We start from the raw sequence: 16,996 nt of genomic DNA, 5'->3' as shown, positions 1-16,996 counted from the left end.
GACAATGTAAAAGTAAGTGAGTTGCCGATTCAACTTTCTCGTGACACATACGAAAACGGCTAACCATAATACAACATTTTTTTATGCACGTATCATTTGCTAAAATTCCACCGTGAATAACGCTTTATCCAAAGAGGATATCTTGGATGAAATCTTTGACTCCCAAAGTTTCTTTTAACAACAATTATATGGAATCATATTAATGAACAACTTGTAACAATGCCCCATATTAAAACTATACATGTCTTGCCAACATATAATGTCTTGTTAATTAGACGATGACATTTACTTGCGTCCTACTAAAAATAAAACTATATTATGTGACGAATTCTCCCTAATGTTTAATATATTTTTATATCTAATTCGGCTAGTGAAAAATATATCTGACTTATTAAAATTAATTCGGAAATCAAAACATACACCAAATAACTATAAAATATACCAAAAGTGTTTAAAATTCTTGTAGATAGCATGAACCATATAGAGCGTGTCATTAATAAAAAGACTTAGTTATTAATATATAATAATAAAATAAAAATATTTTTAAAATAAAAATATTTTAATATTTTAATTAATGAATTTAATGATACGACTAATTGAAACAAATAAGTTTTATTTTCTAATATTTAGATAATTTTAGAAGACTATATTGAATTGTGCAAGGGTTGAAATCATACGAATCAACACGATATTGATACGAAATAATACAATACAATATTATTTTACTTGGGTTGTGGGCTAGACACGACAAAAACACGAGACAGAACAATCGTGACACGCTTATATATTGGCAAGATAATGACACAATAATAAGTCGACATGACACAAACACGAGCATAGACACGACATGAACACGAATTTCTAAATGAAGCAAAATAAGTACATCTAATCTCCCGACCTAAGCATGACATGCAGGGACGGATCAAGAAATTTGAGTTGGGGTGGGCTTGAAAAATATTGAGGTGAGTTTAAAAAAATGACGAAAAATTTATGGATGAAACAAGTGAATAAACGTAGATTTTGTCCATTTTTTAATAATTAGATAAACAAATAAATTGAAAAAAAATAATAAAAATATTTGACGTCGTACCGTTAAAAAAAAATATTTTTTGATAACATATATAATTCCATATATATTCCATTGAGAATATCAACATGGGCTGGGCTGTGCTAGAAAATGAAATTCATTAATCTATTTTATTTATGGGATAATTGAATAGAGAACAAAATAAGTCACTATTAATTATTTAAATGATAGGATATTTAAATGATAGAAGTTAAAAACAAATTTGAATTGAAATTTAAAAATTATAAATTATTTAAAAACAATCTCATATAATTTACATTGATTAAAGATTAACTCTCTAATTTATAGTACCAATATATAATATTAAAAATAATATATATTATTAATAAAAGTATCTTGTGAAGAAAACAAGTCATACTTCACAAGTGGGTTTTGTCTTGTGCTGAAGATAGATGTAATCTAATTGGAGGCGTGTACCAACTGTAAACAAATAAACAAATAAAATTAAGCCCACCTCATTCCTGCCTTGCATACGTCCCTGACCCTGCCTTGCATACGTCCCTGACCTTGATGACATGTCAATTCTAGATCTAACCATTTTATACTCACCTTTCTCATATCATTTTTCAAATTATTCAATTTTAAATTATCATTCTCAAACTATTCTTATCTTTCTAAATCTATCAACATTAATTTTAAATTAATAAATTATTTAATTATATATATATATAATATATACTTAAAATTAAATAATTAAATTAAAAATTAAAAATTAACTTTAATATATAAATTAAATAAAATACATTATATAAACATTAAAAAAAGATCATAAGAATAAAAATAAAAGAGTTTCCTATTTTTTTTTCATTTAACATAACTTTACCCGACAAAAATTAAATAATTTATAAAATAATAATAAATAAAAATATATCATTCGATCTTATTCACTGTGAAAAATATTTCACAAATTCAAATTTGATTTTAGTGTGAATTTATATTTCTTTATATTAAATTACATTTTCTTTATTTATTCAAATTCTTATTTTCATTTAATTAATTAAATTAGTTTAAAATTCAATAAACGATTTTTCGTTAAAACATTAAGAATAACTTTATTGAAAAATAAAAAAGATTTATAAAAGTCTAAATAGAACATGTTACGGTGAAATTTTGATTTTTTGAATTTTGTATTGCATAAATTTGAATAAGTGATATGTTTTTATGTATATATATTAAAAATGAAATTGATAAATCTAGTTTTATGTGTGCCAATGAATTTTAAATAGTAATTATAAAATAATAATAAATAAAAATATATCATTCGATCTTTATTCATTGTAAAAAATATTTCAAAAATTCAAATTTGATTTTGGTGTGAATTTATATTTCTTTAGATTAAATTACATTTTATTAAATATTTTTTGATAACATATATAATGTCATTGAAAATATCAACATCTGGGCTAGAAGATGGAATCCATCAACTTATTTTATTTACAGGATGAATAGAGAAAAAAAATAAATTACTATTAATTAATTATTTAAATGATTAGAATTAAAAACAAATTTGAATTGAAATTTGAACATTATAAGTTATTTAAAAATAATTTCATATAATTTACATCAACTAAAAATTAACTCTCTAATTAATTTATAGTACCAATATATAATATTAAAAATAATATATATTATTAATAAAAGTATCTTGGGAAGAAAACAAGTCACACTTCACAAGTGGGTTTTTACTTGTGCTGAAGATAGATGTAATCCAACCGGAGGCCTTTACTAACTGTAAAGGCTTAAAGGCCTTGCATACGTCCCGATCACATGTCAAATCTATTCATTTTATACTCACCTTTCTCATGTCATTTTTCAAATTATCCACTTTCACATTATCATTCTCAAAATATTCTCATCTTTCTAAATCTATCAACATTAATTTTAAATTAATAAATTATTTAATTATATAAATATAATATATACTTAAAATTAAATAATTAAATTAAAAATTAAAAATTAACTTTAATATATAAATTAAATAAAATACATTATATAAACATTAAAAAAAATTATAAGAATAAAAATAAAAGAGTTTCCTAAATTTCCTTTTCCATTTAACATAACTTTACCCGACAAAAATTAAATAATTTATAAAATAATAATAAATAAAAATATATCTTAAATATTATATTTTTAATAATTATAGTTTGATATTTATCTTAAATTTTATATTTAACTAACTTAATATATTAATTAATAATTTAAAACAATACCTAACATATTAAACTAACTTAATTCATTTAGTTTGATTAATAAATTAATAGACACAAATTGTTACGAGACCATGATCAACTCTAGTAGACTAAAACACGACACATGAAGATGAACACGACACGAATAAACATATTTACATGAGTTATCATAACACAAATGAGCCCGTTAATCATGATATTTTGAGTAGATTAATGCACGATATGACATGAATGAAAACAAGTTTCAACACAACATTACACAACTGAAAGTCTAACATAAATTGATACGGCTATTTATGCAAGATATCCAAATATAACTTTGACCCTATAAAATAAATTAAATTTAAGTTAAATATTAATTAAAAAAAAGAAGAAAGAAGGGAAATTTTGTAAGCTATGATTATTTTTCTTTGTGGATGATTTGAACAAAAAAATGATTTATTTTTATAAAAAGGTTTATGAAAAATCTGATTATTTTTACAAATTTTACATATTTATGTAGTTAACTAATTAATAACGAATGTTGAAAACATTTAAAATACATAGAAATAAAAATAAAATGTTTGACTTGTAATTTATGACTTATGAAATGAGAAAAAAAAAAGTTGAAGTATAAGAACACCAAGAATTGGGTGATGATAAGACAAGGGTTGGCCAGGGATGGGTTGGCTGAAGCTAGAACAACATTGAGGTGACATGATTCTGATCCATCAGACTTAAATTATTCAGTGTGATTAGAGTTGGGTATTTGGATAGGTCAAAAGTGCAGCATGCTCGACTTTAACTAGTGTTAGGGTTCGCGCACGATCTAACATAATATTGGTACGGAACGACATAATACAATATTATCTCACTCAAGTTATGGGTTGGACACGACAAAAACACGAGACGACACGATAACGATACAATTGCAAATTGACACGATCACGAGTCTGTACGAAACAAACACGAATACAACATGAACATAGACATGACATGAGTACGATTCAAAACACAAATCTTAATAAGCACAACTGGTCACATGACCTAAGCATGACATGACATGACATGAATCAACTTTAAATCCATTTATTTTTTACCTACATTTCAATTTTCTTTCTTAAATCACCCACTTATACGATTATTTTTTTAAACTACCCATGTCTTTCTAAATCTATATACATTATCTTTAAAATTAATAAATTATTTAATTTTATAAATATAATATATATTTATAATTAAAATTAAACATATTAAATTAAATAATATAAATTAAATATAAAAATTAACTTAAATAATATAAATTAAATATAAAAATTAACTTAAATAATATAAATTAAAATTTCTTATATAAAAAAAAGTAGATTATATGAATAAAATAAAGGACTTTTAATTCTTATATCTTTTATTTAATATAACTTTATTAATTTAATTTTTTACTTTAATTTTTTTTTGACGACTTAGGTGAATAATTTATTAATATTCACGTCCATCAAAACCACTCTCTAATAGTTGTTTAAGATCATTTGTATATGGGGGCCAAAGACACTATATGCCAATAGTCCACGACAATTTATAAAGTGGTCCCTATAAAATTGTTATTTATTAATAGCCCATACAAATAATATTTGTATAGAAAAATATGGTATACATGATCATTCATAAATGACCATAATGTAATTTACAATTTAAACGAGCTTATGTAATTAATTGTCCCAAAACTTCTTTCTGCCCATAATTAACGTAAAATATACAAATTGTCCCTATTAATTATTTATTAATGATAATTAATAGGGAGTGATAATTTAGAAAAGAGAATGAGGATGGAAGAGAATAACATTGCGCAATCTAATTAGCTGAATAATAAAATAATTTATCTATTTACTCTATCTCATTTGTTAATAGTAAGCATTAATCATGTGTATAATCAAACCAAAACATTATTACTTGAATAATTTATTGATATTGATAGCACCTACATATCATTTACAGATGAATCTAGGTAGACTAACATTTGCCATGATAAATCTTATAGAACATTAAAAACCATCGTATGATCAATGTTTTAAATTTTTCAATGATACTCATACATGGAACATGCAAGAACAACGCCAAAAATACACTACAAAAAATTGTCAAATCGCAACATATATTGAAATATATTGAAATTTTATATTTTTATAAATAAATAAACTTACAAATGTTATAAAATATAGTGAATAAATAAATATATTAGTGATTTAATATATTTAATTATATTTATAGTGTTCGGGGAAGAAACGGGGTAAGATCGGGGCGGGTTCGGGACGGGGGACACAAATACCATCCCGTCCAATCCCCGTTCGGTTTCGGGGAAAAACTGTCTCAAACAGGGCAATTCGGTTCCGTTTTCACGAGGCGGTTTCAAATTGCCATCCCTAAGTACAATTATCAAGGTTGTCAATGACACGACGAAAAATGTATGTCATATTTTCATGATACTTTATTTTTTATTAAAATGTTACATTTTTCAAATTTTGATAGTACTAATTTTGTTGTTTATATTCATTAAATCAAAGAAGTATTGTCGGTGGAAAACAATTTGATTGGATATTTTTTGAGTGCAATGGATACACAAACTTGGAAAGCAATTTAGAAAGCAACAAAATGAAGAACATTTAATTTATGCACTTTTACTTCTTTTCAATGGTTTGTATGATTTTTTTGAACAATGGTTTGGTTGTTTTGTTTTATGAATGTTATGAATGGTTTTGGTTATGAATGTTTTGAACAATTTATTTTATGAAGAATTATATTTTGTGGCTTTTGAATGTTTATTAATATTTATGATTTTTTGTTATATAATTACTTATGCTGAACATGTTATGATTTTGATTTTTATATTTTTTGCTTACATAATTTTTGAAAAGTTTATGGTTATAGTTTATTCATATAGTTTAGTCTATAAAAAATTAAAATTTACATATATTTTTATAAACTTTGCACTTTTTTTAGGCATATTTTTTTTGGAAATTATTGTGAATAATATTGTTGATCAATGTCTAGTTTAGTAAAATTATTTCAAGTCTCGGCTATAGTATTAACCTACAATAATATTTGCATTAATCCACGTTCATCGTCTCATTGCTTTAATCTTTGCAATATTGATAATACGCCTTATTCCGAAAACTAGTGCATAACAAATGACATTTATAGTAAATATTTTTCAACTCTCTTTTATATTTCATCTGTTTGATAGTGCAGTAAACTTTGCACTAAGCCGTGTGCAACGCCGAATTGCTTTAATCCTTACAATTTTGATAATATAACTTATTGCGAAAATTAGTGCAGAACGAATGCCATTTATATTAAATATTTTCAACTCTATGTTATATTTCACTTGTTTGATAATGTAGTAAACTTTGCACTAAACTGTGTTTAACGCCGAATTGTTTTAATCATTGTGTTATTGATAATACGCTTTATTGTGAAAACTAATGCAGAACGAATGACATTTATAGTAATATTTTCCAACTCTATGTTATATTTCCCCTGTTTAATAGTGTAGTAAACTTTGTACTAAATCGTGTTCAACGCCAAATTGTTTTAATCCTTGCAATATTGATAATACGTCTTATTACGAAAACTAATACATAACGAATGACATTTATAGTAAATATTTTTCAACTCTTTGTTATATTTTCCTTGTGTGATAGTGCAGTAAACTTTGCACTAAATTGTGTTCAACGCCGAATTGCTTTAATCTTTGTAATATTGATAATAAGACTTATTGCGAAAACTAGTGCAGAATGAATGACATTTATAGTAAATATTTTTCAACTCTCTGTTATATTTCCCTTGTTTGATAGTGCAATAAATTTTGCACTAAACTATGTTTAACGTCGAATTGCTTAATCATTGCAATATTGATAATACGCCTTATTGCGAAAAACTAGTGCAGAACGAATGTCATTTATAGTAAATATTTTTCACTCTCTATTATATTTCCCTTGTTTGATAGTACAGTAAACTTTGCACTAAACATTTTTCAACGCCGAATTGCTTTAATTCTTGCAATATTGATAATACACCTTATTGTAAAAACTAGTGCAGAACGCATGTCATTTATAGTAAATATTTTTCAAATCTCTTTTATAATTACCCTATTTGAAAGTGCAGTAAACTTTGCACTAAATCGTGTTCAACGCCGAATTGATTGAATCCTTGCAATATTGATAATACGCATTATTGCGAAAATTAGTGCAGAATGAATGACAATTTTAGCAAATATTTTTCAACTCACTATTATAATCCTCTGTTTGATAGTGTTGTAAAGTTTGCATTAAACCGTGTTCAGCGTCGAATTGCTTTAACGTTTGCAATATTGATTTAATATATTATTGCAAAACCTATTGCGGATCTTTATTTCACGTTAAAACTAATTATACTAGTAACATTTTTAGCATTAACAAAGTATTTAATATTTCTAACTACCACCAACTACCAATGTACTCGTGTACTTACTTCATTCACTTCATCTTCTACAATTACACACTATAATATCTCTATCTCTTTATCTCTCTATCTTATATCTTCATCCTTTGATCAAGACCATCAAGTTCTTCAATATATATAATTTCATTTAACATCAAGGTAAATATATGTCTATATCTTCTATCTTCATCATTTATATATATATATATACATATATAAGTAGATAATATTCTCATTTTAATGTAGGTCTTCATGTTGTATCATATTTTTTAGAGAATCTTCACCATTTGATGAACAAAAATTAAGATATTGAATACATTTTATATATTTAACATGTTATTCTTATCTTATCTTTGATTACATATATCACATATTATTCTTATACATGATTTTATATACAATATCCTTTATATATTTGGATAAATTCATTTTAATCTTATATTTGATTATATATATATTACAGATTGCAAAATGAGGGAGGATTGAGTTTGGATGTACAATAATAAAACTGAATGCATTGAAATATTTTTAAGAGGTTTAGAAGAGTTCATTTCATTTGCCACAACTCAACCTACTTATATGGATCGTGAAAAAATCATGTGCCCTTGTAAAATATTATGTATTCAAAAGTTCATTCCGTCTGAATTATGTCACAATCATTTGCTAAGAAAAAGATTCATGAAAAACTATTATACATGGGCTGCTCATGGTGAACCAATTGAAAACTCAAACGTATACAACTATCCACGTAAACGTCATTTACTATGTGATAATGAAAGATCAAATGCGTATAAGTCAATGATATATGACATAACATCAAGTCACCAACCAAATGTGGTGAATGAAGCTTCTACCAATTTAAACACACATATTTTATCTCAAAAGTTCTAGACTGCATTGAACGTGGCACATCAACCAGTTTGGACTGGTCATCAAAGCAAGAGTAAACTATTCGCCTACAGTAAAACAACTTAACATGAAATCCAAGAACATTTGGTCAGAGCGCGCTATAAATCAAAATCTGGAGTACATTAGGTTAATTTTACCATAAAATAATTGTAAGTCGGATAGTTTGTATATCATGACAAAATTGGTTGAAGATTTGGGTTTTCCCGTGATTAGAATCGATGTATGTAAAGATAGTTGAATGCTTTATTATAGGTAGATATTGATAAACAATCATGCAGGTTTTGTAATCTCTCTCGATTCAAAGACAATTCTCTTAAGCCGAAGCCCCATAAAGAACTCTTTTATTTACCACTTGCTCACAAGTTGTAAAGATTGTACGCATCAAATGTGATCGTCGCTCACATAACATAGCATGGTGGTCATGTTAACAAACCTGATATCATGTGTCATCCTTCTAATGGAGAGGCTTGGAAGATGTTTGATCATAATTATCCAATATTTGCACTCGAGCATAGAAATGTTCGACTTGGTATTTGTTTAGATGGATTTGCTCCTTTCGGACAGTTTGGAAAATCATATTCATGTTGTCCAGTAATTCTAACACCCTATAATTTACCACCGGGTATGTGCATGAAGTCACCGTATATGTTTATTTCACTAATTATTCTTGGACCAAAAAGTCCACAAAGAAATATTGATATTTTTCTTTCATTGATAGAAGAGTTACAAATGTTGTGGAATGTTGGTGTTCCTACCTATGATGTTTCCCAGGATGAAACATTTAACACGAAGGCAATGTTGTTGTGGACTATTAGTGATTTTCCTACTTATGGAATGTTGTCGGGTTGTAGTACTCAAGGACTTGATGGTTGTCCAATATGGATGAAAAAAACTATATCTTTTCGATTAAAATATTGCCGAAAGGCTTGAGATTTTGATTGTCATAGACAATTTTTGCCACTGGAGCATCCTTACAGAAATGACACATAATATTTTACAAAAGACCGGGTGGAAACAACTCTTCATCCCCATATAAAAGATGGATATGAAATAGGTCTAAAATTTCACATTATAAGCTTGCAAGTGAATCTCCTGATGAGTATCCTCATAGATTTGGTGATCATCACAAGTGGACTAAGAGAAGTATCTTCCGGGAGCTTCCGTATTGGTCAAAACTTCTCATTCGACATAACTTGGATTTTATGCATATTAAAACAAATGTGTTTGAAAACACTATAAATACTATTTTGAATTTGAAGGCTAAGACGAAGGACAACCTTAACGCTAGGAAGGATATATTTCTTGTTTGCAATTGTCTAAAGCTACATGTTGATCCTGATACAATGTCTCGTAAGCCTAAGAAGGATTCTTATACCTTGACGAGGGAAGAAAATATCATAATTTGTAAATGGCAAAAGACGTTGAAATTCTTAGATGGTTATGTTTCCAATTTGCCAAGATGCGTTGACACAACCGAATTTAGGTTGATCGGATTCAAAAGTCATGATTGCCATGTTTTTTTAGAAAGGTTATTGCCAATTGCGTTCAGAAAAATATTATCTAAATTCGTTTGGGGAACCTTGACTAATTTAAGGAATTTTATGCATGACCTTAATTGTTCTACTTTGAGCCAAGACAAAGTGGATAACTTATAAGCTCAAATTCCTATAATTGTATGCAACCTAGAGAAGATTTTTCTACCATCTTTTTTTGATTCAATGAAACATCTTTTGATACATTTTCCATCTGAAATAAAAATAGGAGGTCTAGTACAATACAAATGGATGTATCCCTTTGAGAGGTATGTACATACATATTTTGTATTATCTTTGTACAAAATAATTAAAGATACTTCATAATTTGTACCATTTTAATTTAGGTTTCTAAAGAGTGTGAAGAATAAGGTGAAAAACAAGGCTAGAATTGAAGCATCCATATGCAATGCCTATATTCTTTAAGAAATATCAACATTTACTTCGTATTATTTTGAATCGAATGTAAATTGCAAACATAAACAACCTCAAAGGAACACGGAAGGGTTATTGAACAAAAATCAATAACAAATTTCGATTTTCAATTACCTATGACGTGGAAGTAGTGGTTCAAAGAGATTATTGACCATCAAAGAAACATTAGTTGCTCATACATATGTCTTACTAAATTGTCCAGAGGTGGATCCATATTATAGGTATTGAAAGATCATATCATAATTCTTTATTTTGAATTTGATAACTTATTTTATTTCATTATTTAAGAACATTTTGTAGTATGAATGCTGAAATAGATCCTAATATAACGGATTGTCAATTCTCATCATGGTTCCGGTCAAAGGTGATTTCAATTTCATTATGACTAAATATGTCAAGTCTCATTATGGTTCTGGTCTAAACATTATAATAATTCACTTTGAAGGTTTTACAAAAAAGAAGGGATCAGCTTGACAAAGAATTAACGTATTTCATATCATTTGGTCCAAAGACTCCAATAACTGGATATTCAACGTACTTCATTAATGGATATGTGTGGAGAGCTTGTGATTTTGGATCTAATAAATCAACCATGAATAGTGGTATTTGCGTTCATGTAAATGATTCTAATTATTATAGACTTTTGGAGGTGATTATTGAATTAGAATACCCTGGTCTATGTTTACATGTGGTTATATTTAAATGTTTGTGGTTTGATCCTATTAGAGGTACTAGAGTTAATGAAACATATAGATTGATTGACGTGAACATGAGACATAAATATACTAAGTACGACTCATTTGTTCTTGCTCAACAAGTTATATAAGTTTACTATTCTAACTATCCACCCACAATGAATGATCGTGATTCTGGATGGATGGCCGTTTGCAAAACAAAAGTAAGAGGAAAGATAGAGGAAATATGGACAAATGAAGTGGTGTATCAACAAGAGTATCCTACCATAGAATTATATATTCCCCTTCATATTCCCTTATATGATATGAACGATTTGAGTGATCCTAATGTTATTCATGGTGGGTTAGATGGATTTGATGAAACTGGCTTGATTGGAAGTGCTTTGGAAGAAAGTAATTATCTACAAACCGATTCGAATAATAGTACAAATGGAGATGATGAAGATTTAGAAAGGGAAAAACAATAAGGAGATGACATATTTTGATTTTGCAGTTTGAAATGTTACTGCTGACTTAATTGTAGATGATTTTGCTTAATATGTTTTGTTAAATTCTGCAATATTCTAATTATATGAAATGAAATCAAGTATTTGAACATCGCAAGTTTTGTTGCTCGCGAATAAGAAGAATAATTACTAAAAATTACATTGGATCTGCATTAAAAATGACATTGGCCTTCAATATGTAGTTCAACGCTAAATGAAGATTATTGCATTGATAGTTGCTATCTAAATATGCATTTGTTACCCGAGAGTTGAAAAATAAATACAAAATATGCCATTGAATTTGCATTAAAAATGGAATTGGCCTTATATATATATATTATTGTTATAATTATTGCAGTTCAGCTAAATAAAGATTAATACATTGATAGTTTCTATCTATATATGCATTTGTTACCCGAGAGCTGAAAAATAATTACAAAATATGTCATTGGATCTGCATTAAAAACGGCATTGGCCTTTAATATATATTATTGTTGTAATTATTGCAGTTCAACGCTAAATGAAGATTATTGCATTAATAGTTGTTATCTAAATATGCATTTGTTACCCGAGAGTTGAAAAATAATTACAAAATATGCCATTGAATCTGCATTAAAAACAGAATTATCCTTTAATATATATTATTGTTGTAACTATTGTAGTTCATCATTATATTCTAGTTTAATGCATACGTAGTTGCAAAACTCTTTAGTCCAAAATTAATTCACGATATGTATTGTTTAATAAAAAAATTATTGTAGTTACATTCAGTCGAATTTTTTTAATATACCGCGTAAATATTTTATTTGCACCAAAACTCCCTCCTAAATGCCTAACACTTAGTCGATTCTATCATTTCTACCATTTCTTTCTCTCTCTCCAAACCCGCTCCACCTTCATTCCAAAACCTTAGCCTCCCCAAATTCTAGCCAAACCCCGTCGCCTCCCATCGCCGCCCATATCGCCGATTCTCTAATACCCCGCCGCCCACATCCTAGACAAACCCTAAACCTTCTCTAACCCAATTCTCTAAAACTCGATTCTTTAATACCCCGCCACATCCCCTAACCAATCCTAACTTTTGTAGAAGATAACGAATCTATTTGAAGACAACGAATCTATTCGCTATTTGTAGAAGACAAATTCGCCTCCTTCTCCGTGGTAATTGTTCTTCTCATTCTTGTCTATTTGATTTCGTTTGTTGTTATAGTTTTCATAATGGTTGGTTATTCTTCTTAATCAATAGATCAGCGGAGAAGCTTCTGGAGTAATAACTGTTTTTATCTTGAAGTCGAATAACTATAAACCACAAAGTAAGTTCTTTATATTTTGATATTCAATTTAACCCAATTGTTGATGGAACTCTACTTACTGTATTGATTAATGGTAATGGACTTACTTATCAATGTTGTCTTCTTTGAACGGTATGATCCTTTGGAATGATAGATTAATAAACCAAGTTAATTAAGATATTAGATATTTGAATTGTATGATTGTCCTGATGTTTATTGAGGTATCTTAGGAGGCTTGTATTGAACATGTATTCCAAAATGTGTTTAATTTCAATTTCTCTGTTTGCCTTGATAGTTATTTTGTAAATTTATTATGAGTTCTATATTTCTCTGTTGCATTGTGGATTTGTATGAGAAACTTAGAGCTCATTAGCGTTTAGGGGTGGTTTCTTTCCTTTAGTGGTGTTTTCTCTACTACATTGTGAACTCTATTTACTGTATTGATTAATGGTAATGGATTTACTTATCAATGTTGTCTTATTTGAATGGTATGATCATTTGGAATGAAAGATTAATAAACCAAGTTAATTAAGATATTAGATATTTGATTTGTATGATTGTTTTGCTGTCTATTGAGGTATCTCAGGAGGCTTGAATTGAGCATGCATTCCAAAATGTGGTTAATTTCAATTTCTCTATTTGCCTTGAAAATTATTTTATAGATTTATTATGAGTTCTATATTTCTCTATTGTATTGTGGGTTTGTATGAGAAACTTAGAGCTCATTAGCATTTAGTGGTGTTTTCTTTCTTTTAGTGGTATTTTTCTCTACTACATTGTGAACTCTACTTACTGTATTTTGATCCATATATATTAATGTTATCTTCTTTGAATTTTGTCTGAATTATCTTCAAACATTTTATAACGCAATCTTATTTGTAATAGTTGAGATCATTCTTCTGAAAATACAATTTCAAATAACTGTTATCAGACAAATAAGTAATATTGATGTCATAAATATTCATTTGAGTCTTTCCCCAAGTATATTAGTATGCCTTTACCAAATTCATGATAACTTTTTAGTCTTATTAATAGTAATGCTTACCGGTCAAAATGACTAAGTAGATATTTTATATTGATATGGTGAATCTAACCAAATATTTATTAGAGTTATGACTTGTGTTTATATTTTGATCCATATATTAATGTTGTCTTCTTTAAACTCTACTGAATTCTCTTGCCTAGTATTTAATGTAATATGCTAAAGATTGATAATTTCTTTATAAGAGATCTATTATGTTTATAGTTAATATGATGCTCTTAGGTGATTTGTTTGTGTTGATAGTTCAAGTCTAATATGATGCTTAAAGCTAATATGATGCTCTTATGTCATTTGTTTGAGTTCTAATTGGTTTTGTATTTCAAATTGGTTGAACATAGCATCTTACAATATGAGTAGACTATTGGGTTAATAATTTTAATTGATTTAAAATAACTTAACAATCTTGATTTTAATGACTAATTAAATGGTTTTCGATAATAAATGGATAAAATTAAGTTCAATAAATGTTAGTCATATCAAATATATAAATATATATTTAGATATTAAAATCGTATGTGGTGTATTGTTAAGTACATTAGCCTATCACATGGGTGACCTAGGTTCGAATCTCACCAGGCGCAAAATTAATAATTAGAGTTTTATTAATTTGCAGGTGCATCTCAAAGTCAACGCGCGCGAGCAGACGTCTCAAAGTCAACGTACGAGTTCGACGTGCCGTCTAACAGGCACGTAGTTAGACGTGTAGTCTAACATCCACGAAGTTAGACGAGCAGTCTAACTCCATTAGACTTGGTGGTCTAATGGATGTAAGGTTAGACGTGCAAGTCTAACTCCTTCAGATTAGTTTGAAGTGATATGTAGTTAGACTTGGCAGTCTAACTCCATTAGACTTGGTGTCTAATGGGATGTACAGTTAGACTTTGCAGTCTAACTCATTCAGATTAGTCTGAAGTGATATGTAAAGTTAGACTTGGTAGTCTAACTCCATTCGACTTGGTGTCTAATGGGATGTAAAGTTAGACTTGGCAGTCTAACTCTTTCAGATTAGTCTGAAGTGATATATAGTTAGACTTGGCAGTCTAACTGCGTTAGATTATGTGGTCTAATGGGATGTAAAGTTAGACGTGCAAGTCTAACTTCTTCAGATTAGTCTAGAGTGATATATAGTTAGACTTGGTGGTCTAATGGAACACGCTATTAGACGTTGACGTCTAACTCTCATTAGACTTGGCAGTCTAATGGGGCACGTCTAATGTTTTGCTTCAACCGTTGTTTAAAGTTAGCATACGTCTAACCATGATCAACTAGTTGTTTACTACTTTGCTCCACTCTCTCCTATGCAGTTTGACAGTCAGCTAATTGTATCCAATGAATGAATGCCACGTAAGTAAATATTCTTCCCACTACTTGTTCTGTGTAGGACAATTACAGAAGAATATTTGGCCACTACCAGATTGGTACGGCCACGTTCCATGTGGACAGTGCCTGCTGTACTTGTGTACTATGGGCGGCCTTCCAATGGACGCTTACCACGTGTTCAAAAGAAGGATTCATTCGTTGAAGTTTTTCAAGAATAAATTACTACCTAAAGACAACGGATGGCCAACCGCAGAAGAATACAAGACAGAAGATGAAGCTCTCTCTCTCTCATTGAATCAATAGATTTCCAGAAGCTTGATTTTTGAATCAACTTACTCTCTCTCTAGATTTTTATTCTCAAGTGTATTTTGTAAATCACTACGTGAAGTTGAGAGATAAGTTACTTGACTATTTGATAGTCATTAACAGTGTTGTAAGTTGAACAAATGTTGTTTTGTTCAATAGAGAGTTAATTAGATCAGTGATCTGTATTTGATTCAACGAAAGTATAGTGAATCCTTCCGGTGGTTGGAAGAAGGGGTGACATATGAGAGTTTGCTCCGAACATCCATAAACAAACTGCTGTGTTAATTACATTATGTCATTCATTCTCTCGTTGGTTCATAGCTTCAAACCTGAGAAAACGTTTCTGCACTTGAATCGCTTTAAGAGTTTGCAAGGGTTTGTGATGAATAGAAAGAGATATTAATCACTAATAGGATTTCTATCAAACCGTTTTTGTACGAAGTTGTCATCAATCGCTAAACCCTTGTCTCTATTGATTACGCCGATCCTATCATAGACAATCTCAAAGAAAACAGGATCTAAGTGAATCTCAATATATAGAATCTGACGAGGTATAATTTGGTTGATTGAGTTATAGTTTGGTTCATGCCAAAATAGTAACATCTCCCAAATAAAAACAACCCTCTTCAAGACGAACAACCCCAAAACAACCACCCCAACTATAGCCAAAAAATTGTCTCCTAAAAAGAAACTCGTACCCCCAAACAAGTCGTACCCCTCAAACAACCCGTACCCCCCCAAACAACCTATACCCCCTAAACAACCAGTAACCCCAAAAAAAGCACTACTCACTTCAACTACTAAACCCAAAAATCAAAAATCCAACCAAAATAAGAAGTCTACTCCAACCAAATCGCCTTCAACTTCAGTTCAGCAAAATCTTCAATTAATCCCTTCTGAAGGTTTAGAAACTCAACCTGACACATAATATATTGTGGTCAATCGTCCTCTCATCCTCGACAATACATACCCTACTCAGCCATCCTCAAATATTGAAACAGATTCCCTCTTCTAGCCTAGTGGCAACAAGAGGTGGATATCTCCCAGGCTTCCATGAGGTCCTGGGTTCGAGCCCGTCAGACGGCAAGTTCTGCGCCTGGTTAATTGGTTAAGTATGTTTGCGGGCTATGTACTTAACCCGCGGGGATTAGTCGCACTCCATAGGAGTAGCGGAACCCAGCGTTCTCAAAAAAAAAATATTGAAACAGAAAATGAGGATGAAGAAGATTCAAGGGAGGATGTAGACTTA

General features: G+C 29.1%; 1 long non-coding RNA gene across 1 annotated transcript; it reads left to right on the top strand.

Moving 5' to 3' along the window:
- The first annotated feature begins 12,712 nt into the window (after positions 1-12,712).
- On the top strand, positions 12,713-14,843 carry LOC124919586. Its single transcript, XR_007097583.1, has 3 exons — positions 12,713-12,948; positions 13,034-13,100; positions 14,735-14,843. It is a non-coding gene; the product is annotated as an uncharacterized LOC124919586 (long non-coding RNA).
- The last annotated feature ends 2,153 nt before the right edge of the window (positions 14,844-16,996 follow it).

This window comes from Impatiens glandulifera, chromosome 1 (assembly GCF_907164915.1).
Source record: "Impatiens glandulifera chromosome 1, dImpGla2.1, whole genome shotgun sequence".
Classification (NCBI taxonomy): domain Eukaryota; kingdom Viridiplantae; phylum Streptophyta; class Magnoliopsida; order Ericales; family Balsaminaceae; genus Impatiens; species Impatiens glandulifera.
Note: the sequence above shows the minus strand (reverse complement) of the source record. Positions and strands in the feature narration are given on the sequence as shown.